Below are 15,740 nucleotides of genomic sequence, written 5' to 3' on the forward strand. Positions count from 1 at the left end.
GCTACTCTTCTGTTCACCTCCTATGCTTTGGGAGGCACTGCTATTAAACGTGAAGGTCCAAGGGAGGGGAGTGGGAAGGGTGATAGGCCATGCTACACCAGGAAGCACGGACTGGCAAGGCGCTCTGCTTAACTTTGTGATCTTCAAGGAGCTGGCCAGCCGAAGTAAGGGCGTGCCCAAAATGGGAACAGCACAGCAAAGGCCAAGGTCAGTGTTCCTGAGTGTGTGCGAAAGGCAGGCGCTGAACAAGTATCTTTGAGCTTAAAGCGCTGAGGAGAGACTACCGGAGAGAGAGCCTAGTGTGCGGGAAGAGAAGCCTGGCCAGAGGCCTAAAACGGCCTATCTTTAAAATCCCGCAGCTGAGAGGATGGAATGATGGACAGAAGGTCTAGGAATGTGCAGCACAGCGCAGCTTCCTAACAGGAGGCCGAAAGGTCGCCAACCTGATCGCCCAGGAGCACGGCATGCTACCGGGCAGTATCACGGAGTTGATCCTGGCGCCTGCCCCGAAAGACGGTGCGCCCAGGGCGCGCCGCCGGGCACAGGGTGGATACCAGCCTTTCTTCGCAGCGCCCCAGCCTTCTACCCGGCGCACACGTGGGCGGAGCGGCGCGAGGGTGTGCGTAGCCCGGCAGCCGCAGCGTGTGCAGTGCGTGGGGTGCGATATCGCCAGGGCGGCCTCCCCCTCCCGGTCACCCCTACACACTCTGGGCTCCACCTAGGCAGAGACCCTCAGGACAGGAACCGGCCGGCCAACCACGCCCCCCACGCCACTAGCACGGGTGGGTCCCCTCCCACTCCCACTCCTCACTCCTGGACGTAATGACATGACGACTGGAAAGCGAGGTGGCGTGAGCGACACAGGGGAGCCACCGGCCAGTGTTCCGGAGCGCCGCCACCACAGAAAAGATTGCGGGGGGTGGGGGGGGGAGTTTGAGGAAAGTGGGGGAGGGGAGATGGGCGGGGCCGGGAGGTGGAATGAACTGTTATGAGAGGCGCAGAGGCTGGGGGTGGGGGGATCGGACTAGCAGCAAGGGTAGCGGTGTCCTCGTCGCAGGGTCCGCCCACTGGGTGCGGTGTCCCGGACCCCCTTCCTCTGCGGCACACCTGTACCCACCTGCTTGACGCTCCGACCCAAGCCGGGCAGCAGCGGGGAGCCGCATTCTCCAGCCGCCTCCTCCCCGCGCGCGCCTACGCTGCTGTCCCAGTCACCGCTGCCTTAAAAGGGACAAGATAGAACAGAAAATGAATGCATGCAAAAAATGAAAATAAAGAAAACCTGGACCGTAGCCGAGGAGGCTCGGCCCGCGGAGAACCCGTGCACGATGCGGGAACGGCGGGGACAGGCGCCGCACGCTAGCGGCTGCAGGTCGGTGGGCGCCGGGCGCCGGCTCGCGGTGCGGCCCCGCCCCCTCCCGCGTCGTCCCTCCGATTGGTGTTTTCTCTCGCCAGTCATGGGGAGGGCGTGGCGTCCTCGCGGCCCGGGGCGAAAGCCCATAGCGGTGGTCAGCTCCCGGCACTGGCGAGCTTGCGCACTGAAAAGGGAAGGGCTGGGTGTAGCTAGTCTGGACCACCGGCTACCGCAGGCAAGAGAAACAGAGGAAGGGCTGGGTGGGGGTCCTGGGGGCACACTGTCTCAGGCCTAGGAAGCTCTCCCTGCCCACAGAGGCCGCCCACCGCGGGATGGTGACCATCCTGGGAAAGATGCAGCGATGGCCCGGTGTCTCCCCCACTTTGTGCAGATAAGAAATCTGAAGATCAGAGATTAAAGCGAAATGTTCAAGGTCACGGTGGTAAGCGAAAGACCCAGGATTCCGAAGGTTCTGAAATCTCCATCATTGAGCAAAACCGCACCTACTTCAAGACAATGCGATGACAACCAGGATCTTGCAGGAGGGTAGGGTTTAGCTAGACAGAGATCCATTAGTTCAGTGTAAGTCTAGAGATATATATTGAGGACCTTCTGTGTTGTCTGTCTCTAAGATCTAAGGACAACGTAGTGGACAAACCAGCAAAGATGGGAAAGAGCATCCATGCCCAAGGAACAGTTTAAGGACAATGGGACATATTTGAAAATCTAAAAAGGACTGTCTCAAGGCAGAGAAGACTGGAAAGGTAAGAAAGAAGGAATGGGGGACTGGAGAAATGACTCAGAGGTTGAGAGCACTGACTGCTCTTCTGGAGGTCCTGAGTTCAATTCCCAGTAACCATATGGTGGATCACAACCATTTGTAATGGGATCCAATGCCCTCTTCTAATGTGTCTAAAGACAGCTACAGTATGCTTAGTTTACCTAGAATAAACAGCAAGAAAGAAGAAATGGGCAGAAGCCAGCATAACGTCTTATGGGCTATGAGAAAGCATTTGGAGTTTACCCTGAGACTCGTCTCACCTTGGGGGAACCGGCTATCAGATTCACACATTTTAAATAAACCCTGTTGAGCTGTGGAAACAAACAAGCTGGAATCCCACTGACTTGTTTCCTGTCTGTGCTATTCATCCTGCTTGAGTCAATCGGGCTCTGTTGATGGACAGCTGTCACAGGCCACACTTACAAGATTGGGTCAGAAGGAGCACGATTTGCAGAGCATGTAAAGGAAAGGTGGCCTGATACAGGTGTTTGTAAAATCAACCCTCCTACCTCAAAAGCACCACACTCTCTTGCATTTCATTGGCCAATATTGGTCATGCCTGACTTTAGAGAGAGCAGACCTTCCCAAAACTGTGGGGGGAAGACATAGAATGTTTGTGAGGGACTCCAAGGACATCATTAACAGTAACAGACCAGTTGTAAAGAGAGCATGGTCTGAAATGGGAGCCTGGTAGCTACAGGAACAACAGGAAGGGTGATATGATAGGAACACGGGTAACCGGGAAAGGAATAATCAAAGCCCATCTCTCTCTCTCTCAGTACCTCACAATAGGACCTGCTTTAAAAATAAGACCTTGAGGGGTTGGGGATTTAGCTCAGTGGTAGAGCGCTTGCCTAGCAAGCGCAAGGCCCTGAGTTCGGTCCCCAGCTCCGAAAAAAAAAAAAAACCCAAAACCAAAAAAAAAAAAACAAAAAAAAAAAAAAGAAAAAAAAAAAAAAAATAAGACCTTGGCAAGTGTCATTAATTAGGATGAGGTTATCCTGGAGTATGCTGGCCCCTCATCTAGTCTGACTCCTGTTCCTATGAAAATGGGTACAGAGAGGTAGACAGAAAGGGCATAGTTGGTGAACCTGGCATCGCCAGAACACCAAACATCAACAGCCCCCCTTGAGAAAGGAGCAGAAGGGAGGCTTCTGAGAACCACATCCCTGCAGAGGGGCTTGAATGGCTTGAGGAAGCCATTCTAGCTTAGAGCAAAGACAATACGTTTCTGTTACTAGAGTCACTGAATTTGCCCGGATTTGATACATATGTATCAGTTACAGTTTGCATTTGGCCACAAGTTATCTGAAGCACCCTTCTACAGTATGTTAAATTGTATTTTCTCATTTAAGAAACCCAAGGCAAGGCAGCCCTGACTTTCTCCTGTCCTCTCCTCCTCAACATGGGATTTCCTTCCTTGTAGTTAGTGTCTTCAAATGGCAAGGTCACGCCCATCTTCCTGCATCCTGTCATCATTCCAGTCAAGAGAGGGAGATTCAAAATGCACACACATCCCACAGCTCCTTACAACAGCTTTTCTGGAAACTCTCCCAGAGGCTCCCGCTTAATATGTTTGGCCAAGACATCATTGCACAGCCTCTCTGACTCCAGAGCAGGAGTTCTCTTTTATTTAAGGAAGCATTTTTTTTCAGATTCATAAAGAAAAACAATATCCCAGGGCTCTGATAATGGGTTAGAGAAGAAGAATGGATCATGAACAGATGTCTGTATGCTGCATGAGTTTCATGGTGCCCAGAGCTTCCGAAATCAGGAGCCCTCCTTAAGAAGAATAAGAATTACAAGGTTATATGCAAAAAGACAATATTTATTTAGAAAAACTGGAGCCATAAAGATGGTTCAGCGGGTAAAGCACCTGCTACTGGGTCTGATGACCTGAGACCTGCATGGTGAAAGGAGAAAGGAGAAAGCCAACTCCTACAGTGGTTTCTCTCTCTCTCTCTCTCTCTCTCTCTCTCTCTCTCTCTCTGTGTGTGTGTGTGTGTGTGTGTGTGTGTGTGTGTGTGTGTAAGAGAGAGAGAGAGAGGCAGGCACACGCATGCATGGAGAGAGAGAGAGAAAACACTACACATATAAACACAGATGCACATACAAGATACATATATAGACACATGTAGAGACGTGTCACACATAAATGTAAAATTATTTTTATCTAGAATAACAAAGTACAACAAATTTTGTTTTCTGCAGCTAGAAGCCACAAACGTAACAAGACACAAGACTCATAAAAACAGTATAATAATTGAATTAACTACTCACCTGACAGCCACTATTATAGTAGTATCTTTCAATCGTTTCTTCTTCTTCTTCTTCTTCTTCTTCTTCTTCTTCTTCTTCTTCTTCTTCTTCTTCTTCTTCTTCCTCTTCTTCTCCTCTTCCTCCTCTTTCCTCCTCCTCTTCCTCCTCCTCCTCTTCTTCCTCTTCCTCCTCTTCTTCATCTTCCTCCTCCTCCTCCTCCTCTTCTCCTCCTCTTCTTCCTCTTCCTCCTGTTCCAACTCTCCCTCTTTTTCTCCTCCTCCTCCTCTTCCTCCTCCTCTTCTCCTCCTCTTTCCTCCTCCTCCTCTTCCTCTTCCTCCTCCCCTCCTCCTCCTCCCCTCCTGCTCCTGCACCCTCTTCTGCTTCCTCTTCCTCTTCTTCATCTATTTTGAGTAACTTCAAGGTATAATGATTTGATAACACTTTTCTATGCAGAAAGCATAGAAATAGATCATTCAGAGTTCTGTAGTAAGAGTAGGAAAAACTTTTTGGTTGATTTTTGTTGTTGTTGTTGTTGTTGTTGTTGTTGTTGTTGTTGTTGTTGTTGTTTGCTTGAGACAAGATTTGTCTGTGTATGTAGCTTTGGCCGTTCTGGAACTCACTCTGTAGACTAGGATGTCCTTGAACTCAGAAAAACCTGTCTGCCTCTCCTTGGATTAAGGCATGCACCGCCAGTGCTGGCAGGCTCCAGTAGAGGAGATTTTGATGCAGATAGAAAGGTTCTCCTGACTCAGACTCATTATGAGTGATATGCACATTTTCAAGATTGTTTGAAAGCTAGGGAGTACTTTCCTTGAGAAATGAATGCTTAATGTAAAGTTATTTATTTATTAGAGATATATTTTACAAAGAGTCTCACTGTCTTTGTTGTATTTTGTTATTCTAAACAAAAAGTGAACTCTCTCTCTCTCTCTCTCTCTCTCTGTGTGTGTGTGTGTGTGTGTGTGTGTGTGTGTGTGTGTGTGTGTGTGTACCACTGTGGGAGTTGGTTCTCTCCTTTTACAATATGTGTCCCAGGGATTTAACTCAGATCATCAAACAAAGTGTCAGGTGCTTTTACACATTGAATCATCTCTCCAACCCCCAATTATTCTAAATAAATAAATATTCATCTTACATGTAGATAAGAATTCACGTCAGTCCCCCTGCCTCAGCTTCCAGAGTCACGGGACAATGAGCATGTGACAGTATGTGTGGCTAGGAGAAGCATCTATCTAATAATTGCAAGTGCAAAGTGATATGCCCAGCACTTCCCATCCTGGGGATCCCTGCCACCTAGGAAGAAAGAACCCAAGTGCCTAAGCTCCTGTAGGTCCCCTGGATGATAAGTCACAGTGGCAGAGCATGGCTCTGTGACTTTGCAGTGTTCTTACTGCTCTGAAGCCTGCTGGTCCTGGCAGTGTGATTCACTGACTCCCAGGTCACCTGGTGACTCTGGCATCTATCTGCTAATCCTGGCCAGGGTACCTTAAATCACACCAACAGGAAATGAAACTCACACAACACCGAAAGCACAAAGCCATGTGGCCACCCCAGATGTTGAAAGGGACAATGCTTAACCTCTCAAGCGTGAAGGTGATTCTGCCCCTGTGCCACCATATAGCTGCTGCATAATCCCCAGTTCAGCCTGGTGAGAAAGGTGCCACCGTGTTATCCTAATAAAGGACAAGAAGCTGGGCCCAGGAAGCAAGCACCTGGGGACACATCTAGTATCCAAAACTGCACCCCTGAAATTGTGTTTTATGGCATTCAGCCCTGAAGTCTAAGGCTCAGCCATGACCGACAGACTAAGTATTTCCAACAGAGAGATACCATCTGAAAGTTCAGAGAGCTACCCTGTGGCAGGAGGTCCACTTCCACAGAAGTTCAGAGGATCCAGAGAACCAGAAAGTGCCTGGTAACTGTGGGCAACTCTGCAATTACCTCAAAATAGAACAGGCTTTTAAAAAGATCAATCATCCTTTGATAACCTTGAAAGTTGAGGTTCTTGTTCTGCAGAGAGGTTTTTATTTCTGGGACAGGGAGGTGTGGTTAGGGGGTGCAGACTCTCCTCCAAAACTTAGGAGTGTCCGCCTCAAGAGTGGGTGAGCCTGGCTTGTCCCTCAGAGCCAGGCTATGTGACTTCCTGCTGGGAACTTCAGATCCCTCTGCCAGGACACTGCTTCCTGGGTCCTCGCCTTTGAATAGGTATAGTTTGCTTTCTATGAGTCTCATGGAACGATTTAAATAGTGCAGGCGATTATAGAAAGGAAAATGAAGGCTGCCTTCAATCTTACCTCCCAGGACAAGTTCACAAACCTGACCTTGCCTCAATGTCTCTCCTTGTGTGCAAACACAGAACTTTCTGTAAAGCACAGATTCTCCCACTCTGCAGGCGGCCCATCTTCACAGCCTGGCCAGTTTTGATTTTGCATTCATTACTGGGGTTACTAGAAAGTCAGATACACCAGGCAAGTGTTCTAATGCTGAGAAATTAACCAGATTTTTCTGGTTCTCTTCTGCACACACACAACTACACTCAGGAAATCCACCCCCACCCCCCTACTGCCAGTGCGTTAGGGTCTCTAATTCATCCTCTGATGGGCTGTGCTTCGCACTGCTGTGCACTTCCTCTTGGTGGCCAGCATCTTCATTACTGCCAGCCAGGGTCAATGGCAGGAAACATCCTTCCACCCAGGCCAGAATTTCTATTTCCTAAAGACTGTTGTTGGTTTCTGGGTAGAGTGTTACTTTTACTAGCTATCCCTGGGACCCTATAACATGTCATTTTTACTTTCTTGGTTCCCATTATCAATCCATGTCACTGTGTGCTACAGTGTTACCAGGAAAGGGTGTTCAGTCCTCCTAAGTTATTTTGAAATAGTGTTGCATATTCTGGGCTGGCTTTAAACTCACTGTGTAGTCTGTAATGATACAATTTCTAAAACTATCTTTTAAAAGAGACTTAACTTTCACCTGACCTCGCATCCAAGTTAATGGTGTGCCTTGAGATGGTTTAAGACTATGCACTTAGCCTGCTCTCCTACTGTGTGCTTAGATGTAAGATCAACCTTCCTTTAAGGGAACAATGTAACCCAAACTGACTATACCTTTTACAAGCTAAGCTAATCATAGCTTTAATCTTAACTTATGCACTCTTCCATGCCCAGAACAATATATATTGTATGCATGTGTGTTGTGGTCATCATTTTCAGAAAGCAGCCAATAGGTTGGAAGCAACCTTAACAAATATCCCATAAATGTTTAAAGCAATGACTAGATACATGTTGATAACATCTGTTTCCAGTTTTGAATGCTTCTTGGAGTTAACTGGGGTTAACCAAGTAATTTCTTTCTTTGTAAGATCCTGTTAAAGATTTCTGTAAAGAAATCTTTTCTCATTTTCATACAAAACAAAGCCCTTTGTTCAGGGCAGTCACAAGAAGGCCACTTGGACAGGACAGACAGACCAGATAGATATATGTGATAGAAAGACTGCAAGTGGGGTTGGGGATTTAGGTCAGTGGTAGAGCGCTTGCCTAGCAAGCACAAGGCCCTGGGTTCGGTCCCCAGCTCCAAAAAAAAGAAAAAAAAGAAAGAAAGAAAGACTGCAAGTAAACAGGAACTATAAGCAGAGGAAAAACACTGGGAAAGAAATGGGGAATGCAGGTCTGGGCTGGTTCCTGGTAGAATTTCTCCCAAAGGGAGGATCTGTCTTTATTCTGTACTGCTCTTGCAGAAGACCCAGGTTCAATTCCCGGCACCCACATGGTAACTCACAACCATCTGTAACTCTAGTTCCAGGGGATCTGATGCCCTCTCTGACCTCAGAGAGCAATAGACCCTCACATATTTAGAGGGGGCAGGGATGGCTAAAGAGATGACTCAGTGGTTAAGAGCACTTGCTGCTCTTGCAGAAGACCTGGGTTCAGTTACTCACATCCACATTGGCAGCTCACAACCATTCATAACTGCAGCTCCAAGAACTAGAACCTTCCACCCTCTTCTGATCTCCACATGCACCAGGAACGCATGTGGTGCACAGAGACACTTTCAGGCAAAACATTCATACACATAAAATAAAATAAATCTTCTAATAATTAAAAAGCTAAAATAAAAACCACAGGTAGGTGACAAAGGTGATCCCATAAAGAATCTTTATGTGGGATATTTTCCTACCATGTGGCACATTGCAAGAACACCAGGAAAGACAAACACCTTCTCCAAAGACTGGTAGGAGGCCTCCAATAAAGTCAGTTCTGCCTGAAAAATAAAAAGAATGAAACCAAAGATGGTGAGGTCTGTAGGTTGATGTCACTATTCAGGTGAAGGCAGACACAAGATAAAACGAGGTCCATCATTGGATGAGAAGGAAGGGAGGCGGGAACAGAGGTTTTAGAAGGAGAGGGAGAAGCAGAAGAGAGAGGAGAGGCAACATGGAGGAAGACGTAAACGATCCTTGCCATGCAGCTCTACATAGATACAGGTTGTTATGAATAGTTCTTAAGGGATGGATTTCTATAGGTCAGTTTATCTTATTTAATGGGAGGTTTATATCTTTATCATTTGGTTGTGAGTTTATTTCGTGGATTGAGAATTAAACATATAAATCTGATCATTAGGTTATATTTTATTGAGTCTTGATTTTCCCCGGTAGCTGGGAGTTTATACTTTAACTACCAGGGGGTGGTTGTTGGCAATTTGAGTAGAGTCTGTAGCAGGGAGCCACCATAGGCCAACCCATGCTGGACTTGTAGAGCCCTGATTTCACTCGGTAGCTGGAACCAGAGAATTCACAGCTAGTAGAGAGCCGCTGGGAGAGATATTAACCAGAGGTAAAGTTCCATATGGCCCCACAGGTGCCCCACAGGGATTAGCATGGCAAGGTGCCACACTGGAACGGCTTGCAGATCACCTGTGTCTGAGAGTACTTGGGGGCAGTGTGAAGCGGCTGAGGTAAAGATACCCCACAGTGCCATGTGGCCCTATGGGTACTGCACTAGCTATGGGTGGGATAAAAGGTTCCATCATGTTTTTAAAGATTTAATGCAACAGGATCATACTACACAAGTCACAGGTATGGACCCAAGGCAGCTGTGAAGAAATTGTCATTTGTGTGGGTCTGTCCCTCACAGCAGTGAGTTCCCATGGCCCTTCATGAGAGCAGGGGCAAGGCAGTAGCATGTCTGCAAACTTACCTGCTCTTGTAGATCTTAGTACATCCAAGCCTACAGACTAGGCATTAAGGGACCAGCATTCACAGACACAAGAGGCCCCATCCCCGTGCCTCTCTCCTCGGTGTGTTATCTTTCTCACTCCATGTGCAGAGACTATAAACATAAGCCTTTTTCTTTACTTTTAACTTGATAATGACCTTTTAAAATCCATAGTTTTGTTGGCCCCTGTGGCTTGGAAAGATATCATTTTAAACATATTGCAACAAGGTAACTTGAACATTTGAGTTTCTGACCATGGTCCTCCAGAAAAAGACACTTGATCTTTGAGGCAAGTTCTTGAGCAGGGCAACACAGCATCTTCAGTCTCCACCCTAGAAGTGCTGAAGTGTCTTCCCCACATGATGTAGCAAAACTGTGACTCTAAAGGGAGAGCAGCATTGCCCCTGAGGAGAACCATAATTAAGTGTGTCTGTCATAGGAGTGGAAGAGCTGTCAAGTCCATAGAGGTATAAACATCACCAACTTTACTGTACAAAAAACCCTCCAAGATGTGCATGACAGTTTATCCTGTAGCAGCTTTGGAGGAAATGTTTGCCATTCCCCCAATTGTATCCCCCACACCTTCTGGATGCCAGTGCTGGGCTGGGATCTGTTCCACATGTCTTCTCCCATATCCTTCACGGGTTCCTCTGCATGAATGAAAACAGAGCCTTCGATGCAGTCAGTGCTTGCAACGCTTTTCTCTGATCTGAGAGCCTGTGTTTTAATAAGTTCTCAATCTTGAAGCAATAACAGAACATGCGCCCGGATTCCCTCAGGTTCTGTTTTGTTTTGTTTTTCCATCTCAAAGATTAATGGCCATGGAACTGAGGTTTGGTTACATTTTTATTTATTACTTCAGTGTGTGTGTGTTTGTGTGTGTGTGTGTGTGTGCAATAGCACATGTGTATAGGTCGGAGGACAACGTGGAGTCAGATCTCTTTCTGCCTTTACATGGGTTCCAGGGATTAAACTTGAGTTTTCTTTTGCAGACAGCACCTATACCTGCTGAGCTGACTCCCTGACCCAGAACTGAGGTTTATGAGGAACTAGGGAGGGAAGGAGGGAGGGAGGGGGAGGGAGGAGGGAGGAGGGAGAGAGAGAGAGAGAGAGAGAGAGAGAGAGAGAGAGAGAGAGAGAGAGAGAGAGAACACTGGAATTATAGACACACACCACCACGCCTGGCTTTTTATGTGAGTGCGAGGAGTGTGGACTCAGGACAGCAAGCACTTCGCTGACTGTACCATCTCCCCAGCTCTGATTAACTTTTGACTTCCCAACAGGTGCCTGCGCCATGTCATTGAGTTTTCGATTTCTTCTTTCCCTGGAAGAAATTAACAGCAGTACCAGCGTGTACCTCTCCGTCGTGTACAACTCCGTCGTGTGTCCAGACTGTGACACACACTGAGTTCCTCTCAGGAAATTCTGCTTATCTCCTGTCATTTGTCTACTCCGTCTCTTGCCACATGGCCACACCCGCCCAGCACAGCATGTCCCCAGCTTGTTCATTTTCTCAGAGCCTGGCAGCTCTCCTTAAACCTTTGCTGTTCCATATACAGCGTGGAATTTGCTTGGCAGACTTGCAAAGAGCTTTGTTAGCGTTTGAACAGCCCTGCATTGAATCCATCACAAATGAGAGAGAGAGAGAGACAGAGAGAGGGAGGGAGGGAGGGAAAGAGAGAGGGAGGGAGGGAGAGACCTTACAGACTGCATCTCCAGGTCGTAGATCCTGCCAGCATCTGCTCCTTCCTTCTTCTTTCTCTTTTGTGTGCATGCATGGACATGTGTGCATGTTAGTGTGTATGTAGAGCCCAACTACCTTGAATTTTTAGATAGGGTGAGTCTCTTATTGAGACCCAGGGCACTAGACTAGACCAGCTAGCTTGTGAGCCTAGAGATCCAGGTTTCTGTCAGTGATGGATTACAGGTATGCTGAACCCTGGTTTTTATGTGGGTGCTGGGAACCAAACTGAGGTCCTCTTGATTATATGTATGCGTGGTATACGTGTGTGTGTGTGTGTGTGTGTGTGTGTGTGTGTGTGTGCTGTGATGTGTATGTTCGTGTCTGTGTGTTTATATATGCACAGGTGTTTGCACTTGTGTGTACTTGCGCAGGTGTGTATGTGTGTGTGTGTGTGTGTGTGTGTGTGTGTGTGTGTAGGCTGTAAGTTCAATGTTAGATGTCTTCCTCTATGGTTCTCCGTCCTCTTTTTGGGCAGAGTCTCTCACTGAACCTGGAGCTCACCAATTCATCTAGACATCCAGAAAGCCCAAATGATCATCCTGAGTCTGTCTCCGAGAACTGGAATTATAGACACACACCACCATGCCTGGCTTTTTATTGAGTGTGGACTCAGGACAGCAAGCACTTTGCTGACTGTGCCATCTCCCCAGCTCTGTTTAATTTTTGACTTTCCAACAGGTGCCTGTGCCATGTCATTGAGTTTTTTTTTTTTAAATATCTGTTTATTTATTATGCATACATCATGCAGCTTTCTACTTGCATGTGCGCCTACCGGCCAGAAGAGGGCATCAGACCTGATTACAGATGGTTGTGAGCCACCATGTGGTTGCTGGGAATTGAACTCAGGATCTCTGGAAGAGCAGTCAGTGCTCTTAACTGCTGAGCCATCTCTCCAGCCCCATGTCATTGAGTTTTTAATTTGCATGATTGATAACTAGTCTGTTTTCCTGCGCTTATTTGGAACTCGCTTACCTTCATGTGAATTCAACACATGAGCCAGTTTTTAATTGCTTGGTTTCCTCATTGAACAGCAAATAATTTCATTTTTAATGGATTTATGTTACATGCTCACACACCAATGTAATTTTTTATCCCGGACTCTTGTCTTTTCGTTTTCTAGCAATATCTTATGCTTTTGCTATTGTACCTCAGAAATCTTTGCCTAACCCAAGTCCACACCACTTTTCCCATTTCCTCCTGTAAGCTTCCCAGCTTTAAGCTTATGCATATAGGCCTGTCATTCATTATGGAGAAGTTTGGTTTTTTTTTTTTTTATAAATGTTCGAGGGTTGCTCAAAATTGATTTTTTCATGTGGCTATCCAATTGTCCCAACACCATTTGTTGAACAACACTCTGTGTCCTCCATGAATTTCCTTAGCATCATTGTCAAAATATCGATCCGCCACACATGTGAGGGTCTATCTGTGCATCCTCTGCTCCATTGATCCGTCTGCACAATATCAACACCATGGTTGATGTAAGACTCTAATGCCTTAAGCAATATTTCTCTGGCTGCTTTGGTTTTATTTCCAGCAGTAAGGAGAATATGCTTCCATGTGTACGCATGTTCAGGGGTTGCAGAACACTTTGATCTTTGTCTTCATCAGATTTAGAATTTCTGGAACAATTTATTTCAGTATTCCTATCTGCCTCCTCTCTTCCGAAGCCACATATGTATCTCCTGAAATCGCCCTTCCAGTCACCGAGGCTTTCCCTTCTCCTGCTTCAGCTTAGGGCTTCAGGCTGCTCTCTCACGCTGTTCATGACCCCTGTCCATTATCCTGTGTAAGGCGAATCCGGAGACAGTTCCATTCCAAGACGATGTCCAGAAGACCTGTTTGTTCTTCCTTCCTTCTTTATTTCCTCACTGGTTCTGTCTTTCTCCCCAGTGCCACATACACAGAGACAGCTTCTCCACAGCCTTAGAGAACAACTTCTCCTCTTCCTTCCCCTCCTCTCCCCCTCCTCTTCCTCTTCCTCCTCTCTCCTATCTGGGAGTTTCCTTAAGCTCTCTTCCCCCTAGTTAATGTTCCATGTTCTCCTTTTAAAGGACTTCATGAAGCCTAGGCTGACCTTGAACCTATGACACTCCCCCAGTGCTGATATTATAAGTCTGCTCGCTCCAGCATGCCCAGTTTATTCAGTACTGAGGTTGGACCCAGGGCTTTGTGCATGTTGGGCAAGCCCTCTTCTAGCAGAGCCACATGTCCAGCCCTCTGCTTTCATTCTCCTGTTTCCTTATTTGTCTAGTAGTTACTGATGGGCGCCAACCTTATTATGATTTACTTTCCAAGTGCAGTAGTTCTTCCTTTAAAGGATGTCTGGGATTTTTTTTCCCTTCACATCAATTATTTATCTGAAGATCAGCTTGAACTTGTTTGTTTTGAGACAGAGTCTCTTGTAGCCCAGGCTGACCTCGAACTTGCTGAATAGCTGAGGCATGTCCCCCCCACACCTGACTCAACTTAACTGAAGTGTTTATTATAGCACATGGCTCCCAAGGTTGCAGCCATGGCTGACTGGATTCCTGCTTTCACTGTGGTGGCGGTGGGACACCATGGCAGGAAGATCATGGTAGGAAGTTGCTTGCCTCATGGCAACCAGGAAGCAGAAGGACATAGGAAGGGGCTGAAGACAGCCTGCTCTTCCAGGAATTCTACCCAAGGACCCATTTCCTCCAACTCAGCCCCACTTTCTCATTTCCACCCCTCCCAATAAGGCTAAAAGATTATAGCACGATGAAGGAATGAGTCCATTGACAGTCAGAGCCCTCAGTCCATCCTAAACATCCACCTTTGAACAGTGCTTCACTGGGGACCCAGGAACAACAAAAGAATCACTGGGAGACACTTCCTCACCAAGATACAACACAAGTCCATTAACTCTGACACCTGCAGAAGTCCTCAGTCACAACCGCTAAGGTGCTTGGTGTGTTTTTCCCACACTCACACTTTAAAAGTGTGAACACAAATCCTCAAACTCCCCTACCTAATAGGCATGCTTATTATCCCCACATAGTAGGCGACAAGACTGAACCCCCAAAGACGGGAAGAGGACAGCCTGAGAGATGATCCCAGACTACCAGGCCACAGGGAGGTTATCTTGATGTAGGCAGCCTCAGAAATTCACACGAAGAGCCTAAGAACCCCTAGGTTCTTACCTTAGTACCTATGGTCGCCTACCACAAGTTGAACATTAATAGGTAAACAGGAGAGAAATGCTTTGGGAAGAGGTGTGTGTGGGAGAGGGGGCAGATGTGTGTGTGTGAAGAACTCGCCGTTTCCAATAGTTTAAACTGTCATTTAAATTGTGTGTGTGAGTGTGTGTGCACGTGTGCGTGCGTGCGTGCGTGCGTGCATGCGTGCGTGTGTGTGTTACACCAAAGCATTAACAAGAGGACACACATAGGGACACTGCTCTGAGCTTTCAATTCCACCACCAGCGATCGTGTATCATGTATTCTTAGGAGATCAGAAAATATAAAAGGACGTATAAATAATTTAGAAAAGAGGCTTCTACAGACAGCTCCCTGATGGCAGCAAACCTGCGAGCAACCGGCTCCCCCCGCCCCCAGCCCCGCCCCGGATGGGGCGGAGCTTCCAGCCCTTCAGACCTCCCACTGCAGCTTTCTCCAAAGCCTGGGGAGCTTGAAGCAAGAAGCGACCACACCCCAAGACGATAGAGCTGGAGACTGCGGACCTCCTATTCAGGCCGCTGCCCACAGGAACTGTGCAACACAAACAGCTGCTAGATTTAGCGACTGGACTTTGTCCTGGGCAGCCTCTGTCTCGAGAGCAAGAAGTGAGGTGCCCTCAGGAAAGAACAATGTCCCCAAGTGGTCCCCAGGCCCTGGCATGTGATTAGCTATAGGAGGGGGCGCCGGGAGCGGGAGGAGTCTTTGGCTCCATTACTACCAATTGCACCGGAGTTACCTTGCTGGGTAGCCTCCAGGGTGCGGGAGCTGTCCGCCGACTGGTGCTGAAGGGGACAAGACGGGTTCGAGATGGCCTGCTGCCAGACCACAGGGTTGGTCACGCCACTGCTTGGGGAGGGCAGCAATGTGCAATGTTAGATTGTTTTGTGACACGCCCACAGCGCCCTGGCAGAGAGATTGACCCAAACCAGAGTTTTAAAAGGCATCTGAGACTTTGAGGCTGGAATGGAGCTCACATCCTCACAGTTCTGCCACTGATGTTAAAATTGACATTGGAAAGATTTGGTTTCTTCCTGGGATTTTTCCTTAGGCAGCTGCCCCACCTGTATCCAATGGTTCCATGTTTGGGGTGTAGCTTAGAAAAGACAGCCATCCCTGGTGCTTCCTGCCTCCTGGGTGTCAGGCAGAAGAAGCTGGAAAGGTGTGGCTGGTAGATGGCAGCACTGGCTCAAGCTAG

The 15,740-nt window shown here is 47.5% G+C and overlaps 1 protein-coding gene across 1 annotated transcript in view; it reads right to left on the reverse strand.

The window, feature by feature from the left end:
- Jakmip1 (janus kinase and microtubule interacting protein 1) overlaps positions 1 to 1,379 on the reverse strand; it is a 95,919-nt gene extending 94,540 nt beyond the window's left edge. Inside the window, exon 1 of the mRNA XM_032917018.1 lies at positions 1,118 to 1,379. The gene's annotated coding sequence lies outside the window, so the exon portion shown is untranslated. The remainder of the gene's footprint in view (positions 1 to 1,117) is intronic.
- Between the last annotated feature and the right edge of the window lie 14,361 nt (positions 1,380 to 15,740).

This window comes from Rattus rattus, chromosome 11, assembly GCF_011064425.1.
Source record: "Rattus rattus isolate New Zealand chromosome 11, Rrattus_CSIRO_v1, whole genome shotgun sequence".
In the NCBI taxonomy this organism is placed as follows: domain Eukaryota; kingdom Metazoa; phylum Chordata; class Mammalia; order Rodentia; family Muridae; genus Rattus; species Rattus rattus.